This window comes from Sciurus carolinensis, chromosome X (genome assembly GCF_902686445.1).
Source record: "Sciurus carolinensis chromosome X, mSciCar1.2, whole genome shotgun sequence".
Lineage (NCBI taxonomy): Eukaryota > Metazoa > Chordata > Mammalia > Rodentia > Sciuridae > Sciurus > Sciurus carolinensis.
This window is the reverse complement of record NC_062232.1, coordinates 62,838,139-62,851,429: the sequence shown is the minus strand read 5'-3', so window position 1 is coordinate 62,851,429 and position 13,291 is coordinate 62,838,139. Positions and strand designations below refer to the sequence as shown.

Genomic DNA, 13,291 nt, shown 5'->3' with positions numbered 1-13,291 from the left:
GTGAAATATTCTTTGTGTTTATATCAAAGTCCTCCTTGTTTCATGAAATGTGAATCATTTAATGAGCCAAATATTTGTATCATTGGATATTTCCATATTTGTCTTTATTAGAGGTTTATTTTACTTAAATTTGGCATAAATTTGGGGTTTGGTATTCATAAAACTATAAAAGGTATTAGAGATTATAACCCCAGTATTATATCCATTTTATGTAACAGACCACATTTACTACTTATGCTAGTAGTGGGAAAAAAAAACCTTATATACTAGAAATACTGTAAGTAAGAAATTTGGGCCAGTGTCAATGTATTGTAATTTAAATTTTAAATCCCTTGTGTAAAATATAAATTTGTAAAATCCTAGGCTACTCTAATTATTAGATATTTACAAAATTAAAAATTGTTGGTTTTACATCAAATTGGTAATATTTTAATGAATATACCTGGTACTGACAAGAGTTCAGTTGAATAACAATTCTAAAATACTATTGGTGCAAGAAAAAAATGGGAACTATATTTTTAAAATTAACTTTGGCCGTCAGTATTTCTAGTCACAAGCTTTAGAATTTTTAGGGTAATTGAACTAATTTATTGGTTCAACATTTATTGCATAGTGAAAAGCTGAAGATAACCAGGAAGAAATGGTTAAATTAATAAAATGGCATAGTGTATGATCATTAAAATATTTTCAAAAGTTTTAAAAAACCAAAATTCTCATGGATAATAATAAATTTTACAAAGTAATTCTTAAATCCTAAAAGCCTCGAATGATAAATAGAACTGTACTTCAATAGAAAAACATACTGAAAATAAACCTATTAAAATGTCATCAGCCTGGAACAGTGGTGCATGCCTCTACACCCAGAGATTTTAGAGGCTGAGGCAAAAGTATTACAAGTACAAGACCAGCTTCAGCAAGTTAGCAATGCACTTAGTATCTTGATGAGACCCTGTCTCAAAATAAAAAATGTAAAAGGTTTGGGATGGGTCTCAGTGATAAAGTGCCTCTGGATTCCCAGTTAAAAAAACAAAAACAAAAACACAAAAGCAATCAATAGGTATCTTGCAATTATGAGTTTACAGATTTTTATTTTCTTCTTTGGATTCTTTTGCATTTCTCACAACACACATTTATGAAATTTGTGGTGAGAAAATTAACCTTTATCAAAGAAAACAACAACATTAAGGGGTGAATGGATTCATTCATAATTTGAACAAATGTTTTTATTTGCATTGCATTTTTCATTGAAATTTGTAATGCCACTTGATTTTATTTTAGACAGTGATTATATTATTGATAATTTTAAATCTGGATAGCAAACGTTTCTACTTACTTGGAATTTGAACCTTCTTATCAGAGCAGAAATCTATATAAACCAGTAAATGAATTATAAAAACAAAGCAAAAAATGGTTCCTAGAATTATGTTATAAAATGTGGTCCCCAAGCAATCTAAAAATGTAGGAATCCAAGACATATTCCAATTTTAAAAAGAATATGTGTTGACAGATGTTTGATCTAAAGTTCAAAGAGAAAATTGAAACCATGCATGTGATGTAATGAAGTTTCTATAAACTGCAGAACCCGCAGCATACTACCTTGCACTAAATATTTCTTTGTCCCCAATAAATGGTTCCAACAAGCAAGGCACTTTAATATCCGTAGAGATCTGGAAAAATGTTTAAAACCAGTAGGAATGTAATTAGAACAGATCCTACTAAAAACAGATTGTGAGGGCATTACCAAATGGCTCTAAAAGCACATTCAAATGGACTACATGCAATACAGGTGCCATATAGGCACAGAGAGCAATTTATTTAGTTGAATATGTGTTAGCAACCTCGGGTGGTATAGCTTAATAGGGGAGAAAAGTATGCAGAGAAATAGTTATAAGATTGTATGTGCAATGGAGCTTAAGAAAGGTGTAGAAATTTGAGTATGGAAGTTCAGGGACAGTGCAGCAATGTTTTCAGTTGTTGAGATGTAGACAGTGCAATAAAACAGGTCAAAGTTTTAATTTGGGGGCCTGGATAAAATTTAAATATAGGTTCATAAAGCAGAAGGGGAAAAATGTTCAGAGGCAATGGGAACTGGGCAGTAAAATTAATTGAAACTGAAATAAGAGCTCCAAAATATCACTCTTGATTATTTCTCTAGTAACAATCTCCTTCACACATCCACACACACACACACACAAAACCATAACAGCATAAATGGTATTCAAAATATTTTCTTTGGTATTAAAGGGTTCTGTAAAGGAATTTTGGAATACAAAAGAACTCTGATCAGTTAAATACTCTTTCACATAACTGAAATGCCTATGGTGTGCATTGAAAAGATTTCATGGATCTTCTGGCTTATTATTACTACAGGATATAATATCAGCACTCTATCCCCTAATCTTTGAAATTTAAAATTCTGTGAAGAACAGAGTTTATTTAACATTATGATAAGCTAATTTTTTATAGTTTTTTGGTTTTTTTTGTTTTGTCTTTTAAATATATTTTTTTAAATTTACAGACACATTTTGATTCATTGTACACAAATGGGGTACAACTTTTAATTTCTATGGTTGTACACAATATATATTCATGCCATTCATGCAATCATACATATACATAGGGTAATACTGTCCGTTTCATTCTACTGTTTTTCTATCCCCACTCCCTCCCACCCCTTTTTTCCTCTACACCATCCAAAGTTCCTTCATTCTTCTCTTCCCCCTGCCAACCCTCATCATTATATATTTCCATTCACTTATCAGAGAAAACATTTGGCCTTTGGTTTTTTGGACTTGGCCTATTTCACTTAGCATGATATTTTCCAACTTCATCCATTTACCAGCAAATGCCATAATTTTATTCTTCTTTATGGCTGAGTAATATTCCATTGTGTATATATACCATAGTTTCTTTATACATTTGTCAAATGAAGGGCATCCAAGTTGGTTTCACAATCTAGCTATTGTGAATTGAGCAGCTATGAACATTGATGTGGCTGTATCACTGTAGTATGCTGATTTCAAGTCCTTTGGGTATAAACTGAGGAATGGGATAGCTGGGTAAAATGGTGGGTCCATTCCAAGCTTTCTGAGGAATCTCCATACTGCTTTCCATAGTGGCTGCACCAATTTGTAACTCCACCAGCAATGTGCAAGTATTCCTTTTTCCCCACATCCACGCCAACACTTATTATTGCTTGTGTTCTTGATAATAGCCATTCTAATTGGAGTTAGATGAAATCTTAGGGTGGTTTTAATTTGCATTTCTCTAATTACCAGGGATGATGAGCACTTTTTCATGTATTTGTTGATCACCTGTATAAATTCTTCTGTGAAGTGTCTGCCCAGTTCCTTAGCTCATTTATTGATTAGGTTCTTTGTATTTTGGGTGTAAAGTTTTTTAAGTTCTTTATATAATTTGGAGATGAGTGCTCTGTCTGAAGTGTGTGTGGAAGATTTTCTCCCACTCTGTAGGCTCTCTTTTCACATGATTGTTTCCTGTGCTGAGAAAAAAAACATTATTTAACATTATGATATGCTAATATTTTTATAGTTTTTTGTTTATTCATGTTTTTTTGTTTTGTCTTTTAAATTTTTTTTATTTTTACACTAAATTTGAATGTATCCCATTTATTACCTGAACATTGTAAAGGCTATTTATGCTAAGCCCACAGTCAACATCATTCTTAATGGAGAAAAACTGAAAGCATTCCCTTTAAAAATGGGAACAAGACAGGGATGCCCTCTTTCACCACTTCTATTCAACATCGTACTTGAAATACAAGCCAGAGCAATTAGACAGACTAAAGAAATTAAAGGAATACAAATTGGAAAAGAGAAACTGTCACTATTTGCTGATGGATGACATGATTCTCTAGAGGATCCAAAAACTCCTCCAGAAAACTTGTAGAACTCATCAATGAATTGAGCAAAATAGCAGGTTATAAAATCAACATGCATAAATCTAAAGCATTTTTATACATGTGATGAAACATCTGAAAGGAAAGTGAGGAAAACAACTCCATTCTCAATAGCCTCAAAAAAATAAAATACTTGGGAATTGATCTAACCAAAGAGGTAAAAGATCTCTACAATGAAAACTACAAAACATTGAAGAAAGAAATTGAGGAAGACCTTAGAATATGGAAAGATCTCCCATGGTCTTGGATAGGCAGAATTAATATTATCAAAATGACCATACTTCCAAAGGTGCTATACAGATTTAACACAATTCCAATTAAAATCCCTATGACATTTCTCATAGAAACAGAAAAAGCAATCATGAAATTCATGTGGAGAACAAAAGACCCAGAATAGCCAAAGAAATCCTGGGCAGGAAGAGTGATGCAGGAGGTATAGTAGACCTTAAACTCTACTATAGGGCAATAGTAACAAAATCGGCTTGGTACTGGCACCAAAATAGACAGGTAGATCAATGGTACAGAATAGAGGACAAGGAGACATACCCACATAAGTACAGTAACCTCATACTAGACAAAGGTGCCAAAAACTTACAATGGAGAAATGATAGCCTCTTCAACAAAACTGGAAATCCATATGCAGTAAAATGAAACTAAACTCCTATCTCTCACCCTGTACAAAACTCAACTCAAAATGAATCAAGGAACTGCAAATTAGACCTGAGACCCTTCACCAAATAGAAGAAAAAGTAGGCTCAAATCTTCATCAAGTTGGCTGAGGACCAGACTTCCTAACAAGAACCCCATAGTACAAGAAATGATATGCTAACTTTAAGTGAACAATTCCTTATTGAATAACCTACTTTGGTTTATTAAGAAAGAGAACTAATCTAGGTTTTAATTTTATCTAGTTGAAATCAGAGAAGTAATACAATGAAGAGTTCAAAAATAATTTTCATATGATTGAATCATTGCCTTAAATTCTATCTTATGCTTAATTTCAGTCTATATAACTGCCTAATATTAGTCCTTTTGTGGGGAGTCATCTACATAAATGATGACATCATCAGCAAACAGAAATTTGACTACTTTTTATTATATGTGCAAGCCTTTTCCTTATATTATCTAACTTTTCTTGCTAGAGATTCAAGAACTATATTGAGGAGGAGTGGCGAAAGTGAATATACTTGACTTATTGCTGTTTTTAGAGGAAATTATTTCAGTTTTTCTTCATTCAGTATGCTGTTGGTTTGGGGTTTGTTACATATAGCTTTTATAATGTTGAAGTATGTTCCTTCTATCCCTGGTTTCTCCAGCAGTTTTTAAAATGAGTGGGTACTAGATTGTGTCAAAGCTTTTTGGGCATCTTTTGAGGTGACCATTTGATTCTTATATTTAATTCTATTTATGTGGTGAATTACATTTATTGATTTTCATATGTTGACAACCTTATATCCTTGGGATGAAACCCAGTTGATCATGGTCTGCTATCTTATTTGTTTTGGAAATCAGTATGATGATATTTTATTAAGGTTTGTTGCATGTGTATTCACCAGGGATATTGGTTTGATATGCCATTGTCTGTTTGTTGTTTTTTGTTTTTTGTTTTGTATCAGGGTGATGCTGGATTCATGAAATGTATATGAGACTGTACACTCTATTTTGTGGAATAATTTGGGGGAAGATTGGCATTAATTTTTAAGTGTCTGTTAGAACTTGACTGATAAACCTTTCCCTGAGATCTTTTGTTGGAAATACTCTAATTACTGCTTCAGTCATATTGCTTGATATTGTTCTGTTTAGGTTTTCTATACACTCATCGTTCAATTTGGATAGATCAAATGAGTGTAGAAATTTGTTACCATCTTTTATATTTCTATTATTTTGAAGTATAAATTTTCAAAATATTTTCTAATAATCCTCTGAATTTCAGAAGTGTCTGTGGTGTTATCATAGCTTTTTCATCTCAAATGTTATTGATTTTGGTCCTTTCTTTCTTTTGGTTTATTTGACTAAGGGTTTATTAAACATTTTATCATTTCAAAGTGCCAATCCTGTTGCCTTGATCCTTTGTATTGTATTCTCATTCTCAATTTCATAAATTTAGATTTGATCTCAGTTCTTGCCTCTTTTACTGATTTTGGAACTAATTTGTTCTTCTTTTTTTCTAGGGCTTTGAAATGTAATATTGAATTACCTATTCATTCTTTGGGGATCTTTCTTTTTTTTTTATTCTTATGCAGATAGTCAGTACTATAAACTTTCCTCTTAGAGCTACCTTTATGATCTCCCAGAGATTTTGATATGCTGTATTGCTGTTCTCTTTTTTCCAAAAATTTTTATTAATTTATTTTCTGGTTTCTTCATTCAAAACTATATTATTTTCTCTCTAGTATATTTTTCTTTTTTAATCTTTTTACTGATATAAAATTTCCTTCCATTGTAATATGATAGATGGCAAGAACTTACCTCTTTTTTATTTGCAAAGGACTTGTTTTGGGCTGTGATTTTTTTTTTTTTTTACTTTAAAGAAGTTTCCATGTGCAACTGAGAAGAAAGTGAATTTGATTGCTGATGGATGACATATTCTATAGATTTCTGTTAGGCCCATTTGATTAATAGTATTTTTTAGTTCTGAAGACTCTATTGTGTTTGTAAGAATGGCTGATCTGTTGGTCTGACTTGTATAGAAATCACCCAATATTGTTGAATTGTACATTATTTTATTATTTATATGTAGTATGACTTGCTTTATATACATGGGTACAACAACATTTGGGGCATAAATATTTACATTCATTATATATTATTGAATGATTATCTTATCTGTATGAAGTTATCTTCTTTGTGTCTTTTTATTAAATTTAGCTTGTAGTTTCATTTTTGGCATATGAGAATAGCTATATATGCTTGCTTTTGGTCTCAATTTGCATGTTAAAATAGTTTATATCATTTTACTTACAGCCTATGGATGGCTTCGCCAGTGAGTCTTTGTAAACAACACATGGTTAGGTGATGTTTTTATTAATCCTTTCTGCTAATCTCTGTCTTTTGATGGGTGAATTCAGACCTTTTTGATTCAATGTTATATGGAGAGATTATTTTTTCATGTCATTTTGACTTATTGTGATGCATAAGTCTGACTTGATCCTCTTTCAATTGTCTATTTTTCTAGTGAGAATCATTCATACAATGGCACTGATATTGATTTTTCCTTTTATCTGCCTAATATTTTTCTCTTTCTTTCTCTTTCTCACTCTTCTAGACAGAGGTGATGGGGAGGAGAATTTGGTGACCTTCAGGTAGTACTGATTCCTCTACATGATCCTTCTAGAGACTTTACTGAGACAGCACATTTCAGAGTCATCTCCTATGACTTTACTTGTTTCTGTCTACACTTGGGTAGAAGCAGTATTTATTTAATTTCTTCTGATGAGGTTGATTACCTGTAGACTCTACAAAATGCTTGCTCTCTGGCACAGCTTTCTGCCCACAATTTGGTTTGAACTGTATGAGCTCTTTTATCGTCTTTACTGCTACTGTCCCATTTTACCTTGTTCTACTTTTCTTTCTTTATTAAGCAGTTGAACTTATGGGTTTTGCCTCTTTTTTGTCTTTCTTTACCTTCCCTCCTGACTCCACCCTGGTCAGGGTTCAGGATAAAGGAATATTTTATTATTTTCTGCTTTAGTAATCAAATTTGAAGTCCCTCTAATCTCAAGATACAATATTGAGTTTTAGGATGTTCACTCTGTCACCCAGCTCTCTGGTGAGCTGATTTTTCACTGCTTTGATTCTAGGTTGTGGAAGAGTTGAGATTTACTGCCTAGATCCATGCCACCATCTTCAGGTGATGTAGTCTATATATCATATTACTTCTTTCCATGTTAGAGAAACCCAAACTTACCTTCCATTCTGATCATTGAGTTATGTCTTTCCCACAAACCGTTATAGTTTCCCTTCATTATTACAGTGGTTTCCTTTATGTCATAATCATGATTTCTTACTTAAAATTTACTTTATCTTCACTATAGTACTTTACAGTTTTTGGAAATTTTAAAGACTTGGTAATTTGAAAAGAAAAATAGGAAGCTAGTCATGATATGGACTTTAAAATGTTTACTATGTAATTCAGATCTAGATAAAAACTTTAAAGTCTAGGTTTTGTTTATCCTTCTGTTTTGAACTTATTCTATAAGAGTTATGCATATTTTGTAAACATAATACTTTTATCTATGGAATTTCTACTTAACTATATTACTGTCCTGCTGTAATGTTTAAAAATGTAAAATGAATATAGAGCTTTTGGGTACTAAGCTTGTAGAAGGCATTCTACCCTGGGCCTTGGTTGGACAGAGATCATTTAATTTTCAAAAATAAGGTGAAATGTATTCCACAGTGTTACCCATCACATATCCATTATTATTTATAGATTATGTTTAAATTTATTTGATTTGGGTCAAAAACTTTCATTTATTTGCCACTAGCCAAATTAAAAACTATGTACTAATTTTTTAAAGTGATTTGTACTTCTAGGATCATTTTGATAATAATCTTGAAGCAATTTTGAGAAAATTAATGTTTGATATATGTTGAAAAATTTGTTGAAATGCTTCTACCTTCACAGATAGTAGTTTAAAAATACTAAAGATATTTCTCTTAGAACCTTCATGTAGTTTTCACCAATGATTACATCTCATATAAGTATAGTACAATTCCAAACAAGACAACTTACATTTATACAATAAGTGTATGTAGTTTTGTCATAAAACCACATGCCTGGATTTGTGAAACAACCACCACAATCAAGAGACAGAAATATGTTACAACTACAAAAACATTCTTAGTGACATCCTTTGATATTCATTCTTGTACCTATCAACTTTTACCATCTCTCTCAGTAAACACTAATCTGTTTTTCCTTTCTATATGTTTTTATTTTTAGAATATTATGTAAGTGTAGTAAATAAGATTTTTACATTTTTACTTTTTATACAACTTTGAATAAAATCTCTGAGTTTCATATAAATTGTTTTATGCATAGATAGCTTGTTCCTTTTTCTTATTGAGTACTGTTTCATGGTATATAACACTTTGATTAGTAGTCAGCTGTTAAAGAACATCTGGTGTTTTTTTTTTTTTTTTTTTCTTTTTCTTTTTTTGCAGTTTTTGTGATTATTATAAATAAAAGGGCTATGGACTTTCTAGTATAGATTTCTGTGTGAATGTAAATTTTCCTTTATCCAATATAATTTCCAATAATCCAATACTTAGTTTCATAAGTATTTGTCACATTATTTCTCAGAGTGTTTTATTTTACATTGCATCAGCAATGTCTAAGTGATCTAACTTCTCCACATCCTCAATAGCCATGGTGTTGTTACTTTTTTTTTTTTTTTTAGTTTCAGACATTTACACAGGGACATAGTGATATCTCATTATAGTTTCAATTTGCATTCCCTCAGTGGCTAATGATATTGAACATTTTAAATAGTTTTCTTTGCATCTGTATAACTTCTTTAATGAAATGTCTCTGTGTCTTTTTCTCATTTTTATATCTCAATGATTATTAATGTCGAAATTTGGAATCTTAGATAACTTAGATTTGAATCATTTTCCAGACATGGTTTACAAACATTTTCTCAGTCTATAACATACTTTTTATCATATCTCTAGGATTGCTTTAACTGGTACTTTTTTTTACATATTTTTGGCTATCATATGATGTTTTAATGTGTGCATACGTTGCTATTCACATAAATCTTCACACACAATTTTTTTTTTAATTTTGAGGAAATCCAACATATTTTTTGTTTGTTTTTAGTGGGTTGTTGGTAGTGTGTTTAATAACTGCTCTCAAAGTTTCAGGTTACAATAATTTTCTTTTTTCTTATAAAAGTTTGGCATTTTGCATTTAAATCAATGATTTACTTTCAGTTATTATTTATAGAAGTTGTAATATATAAATCAAGGCAATTTATTTTGTCTATGGATGTTCAATTACACCAGCAACAATTGTTGGAAAGTCTATCCTTTGCCCTTGAATTTTTTGTTAATGCACTTTTGTCAAAATCAGTTCACCATCATTTTTATGGATCTATTCCTGAATTATCTTCTTTGTCCTAATTATCTCTGTGTCTTCATGGTTTCAATATGGCAAAACAGAGATGATTGCTTTCTTAGCTGATCTGTGGTATGAAACCAAGAAAGCAGGCAGCTTCTCAGCAAAGTGGGTGAACAATGACAAAAAAGGTGGGGGGACTTTTCTGGAATTTAAAACTTGACACTGATAGCAGATTGGGGACTCAGGAGGTTGGGATATAATAAAATTAGGAAGAAATTCTCAGTGTCACAACTTCTACCTCAGATAGAGGCACCAGCCAGAATGGTCTTTCCTTGAGAACAGTGGATGGATAAAGGAATTAAACAAACAAACAATTTTAGGAGGCCTGAGGTGTGTCTGGATACAGAGAGTTTAGTGATCAAAGCACTTCCTGACTAATCTGAAAGGCAAGCTTCACAATATCATCATGCAGGAAGAAGCAGAATCTCTCCCAGCTGCAGGCAGAGGACAGAGGAAGGAACAATTTTGTAGCCATGGCATCAGGACCGACAGCTGAGGGAGCTGACTCCTGGCAAAGCCAAGTTTGACCTGAAATAGAGGCCACACTGAAAAATATAGAGGTGCCTAACTGATTTTTCCTGAAAATCAAACATGGAATGTGGTTTATAAGGGGGAATATTGGTCTCGGAAACCTACCAGCTCTCTCCTCCCCACTAAAATCTGTCTGCTTCTAGGACCAGCAGGAAGGGAACTGCCTGGCAGGGAATTTGAAAGGATGGGTGAGATAGATTGAATTTGGAGACTGAACCTGAGACCAGGAAACATAGGATCTATAGGTGACACAGTAGACTAAGAATGGGCTCCTATACCACATGAGTGGAACCCAGGAGAAATCCCCTTGGTGCAGTTTCAAGGGTGGACCAGCAATTACTGGGTCCTGGAGGTATACTGATTTATAATCTCCAGACCAATTGGCGTTCAGAAAAGATCCTGCAGGCTACCTAAACATAAACTCCACCTCCGGGAATTCTGCCTACATTACCTCTCTCACACAAGCAATTGGGAGGGTGGAGCATCACACTCCAGAGGACCCCACATAACACAGCTGAGAAGGAAACACCAAAGGAAATAATAATAATAACAATAATTCTTTAACTTTTCATTGAGATTTTTTTCTCTCCTTTTATTCATTTTATTTCTTTTCCACATATCAGAAAAAGAGAACTTCGAGCCAAAGATAATCAGAAGGGACAAAGGAAATTTCATACTTTTGATGGAAATTATACATCAACAGGATATAACAGTGGTAACTATATTTGCCCCAAACAGTGGAGCAACAAACATACATAAAACAAACCCATCCCAATTTCAACAATCAAATAGACCATAACACAAAAACGCTGTGTGACTTTAACACACCTCTCTCACCACTGGAAAGATCCTCCAAACAAACTACTTAAGGAAGCTACAGAGGGCTGGGGCTGTAGCTCAGTGGCAGGGTGCCTGCTTAGCACATGTGAGGCATGGGGTTTAATCCTTAGCACCACATAAAATCAAATAAAGGAATTCTGTCCATCTGCAACTAAAAAAATGTAAAAAAAGAAACTACAGAACTAAAAATTACAATCAATAAGTTAGACTTAGCAGACATATATAGATATTTAGCCATCAATGACTGAATACACTTTCTTCTCAACAGAGCAGTTCTTAGTAATACAAAAATTAAGATAATCCCTTGCATTCTATCACATCATAATTACGTGGGATTAGAAATTAATGATTAAATGAAAAATAGAAGCTACTCTAACACCTGGAGACTAAATAATATGTTACTTAATGACCAATTGTAGCAGAGTAAATCAGAGATGAAATTTAAATATGCTTAGAGGTAAATGAGAATAACAATAAAACATATCAAAATCTCTGGGAAACTATGAGGGCAGTCCTACAGATAAAGTGTATTGCATTGAGCTCATTGTCTAAGAAAATAGAAATTCATCAAATAAATAACCTAATATAACATCACAAAGTTCTAGAAAAAAAGAATGACTCAACACCAAAAGCAGAAAACAGGAAATAATTAAAATCAGAACTGAAATCAATAAAATTGAAACAAAAGAAACAATCCAAAAATTGAAAAAACAGAAAGTTTGTTCTTTGAAAAAATAAATAAAATTAGCCAAGCTGGTGAAGAAAAAAAGAGAAACGCAAATTTCTAAAATTTATGATGAAAGAGGAAATATCACAATGGAAACTATGGAAATATAGATAATAATCAGAAAAGATTTTCAAAATTTATTTATACTCCAATAATATAGAAAATCTTGAAGACATTTACAAGATTCTAGAGACATGTGACCTACAAAAATTGAATCAGGAGGATATAGGAAATTTAAAGGGACCATTTTCAAACAATGAAATTGAAGATACCATCAAAAACCTACCAATAGAATAGCACATGGTGCCTCCCTGCCCACTGAACAGTTCTATGAACCCTCACCCACTGCCAAAATGTCTGTGGGTGCACCTGAAGATTCCAGAGCTGCCAATGGTAATAATCAGATAAGTCAGCAGGCACAAAATCAAGTAGATAAGATTTTGACATAATGAGAGTCAATGTGGAAAAGGTGTTAGAAAGAGACCAGAAGCTCTCTGAGCTAGACAACCATGAAGATGCACTGCAGGCAGGAGCTTCTCAATTTGAGAAAAGTGCTGCCATGTTTAAAATATTGGTGGAAGTGCTGCAAGATGGGGGCAATAGGGATCAGTATTCCAGTCATTATCCTCCTCCTCATCCTATGGAGCATCTCTTAATGAAGAACCAGTAAAATCAAGCCTACTGTCCTGGAAACCTCTTCAAGACTTTGGACTTAGAATCTGCTATATTATCCTGCTTGCCTATTATTATTTCCAAAAGGATTATTTTTGTTCATTCATATAAAATTTGGTTTCTAGGCTGTGTGCCCTTATTTTATAATATGTACCCAAACCAGATGGCCAGCCCACCCACGTTTTGCACAGTGCCTTTACAGATTTACCTATGAGCAATAGAGGATGTCTAGACTCTGGAGTGCTGTAATCTAGACTTAATTTTGTCACTAATTCTTTGTGACTGATTCGAGTTAAGGGAATCCATCCCAAGTTCTCTATCCTCGTCATTTGACATTATCTTTAGAGCCACATATTAAACCTCTGGTAATCAGATTTCCAACTTGTGCCTTCCAGGAAAAACACTACTGCCTGATACTGATCTGTGAAAATAACAGGCTGTGCCTTATTTTGATACTTTCCTGGTTCCCTGTAAGCCC

General features: G+C 32.9%; 1 pseudogene; it reads left to right on the top strand.

The window, feature by feature from the left end:
• The first annotated feature begins 12,494 nt into the window (after positions 1 to 12,494).
• On the top strand, positions 12,495 to 12,797 carry LOC124971712 (vesicle-associated membrane protein 3-like; annotated as a pseudogene).
• Positions 12,798 to 13,291: the final 494 nt, after the last annotated feature.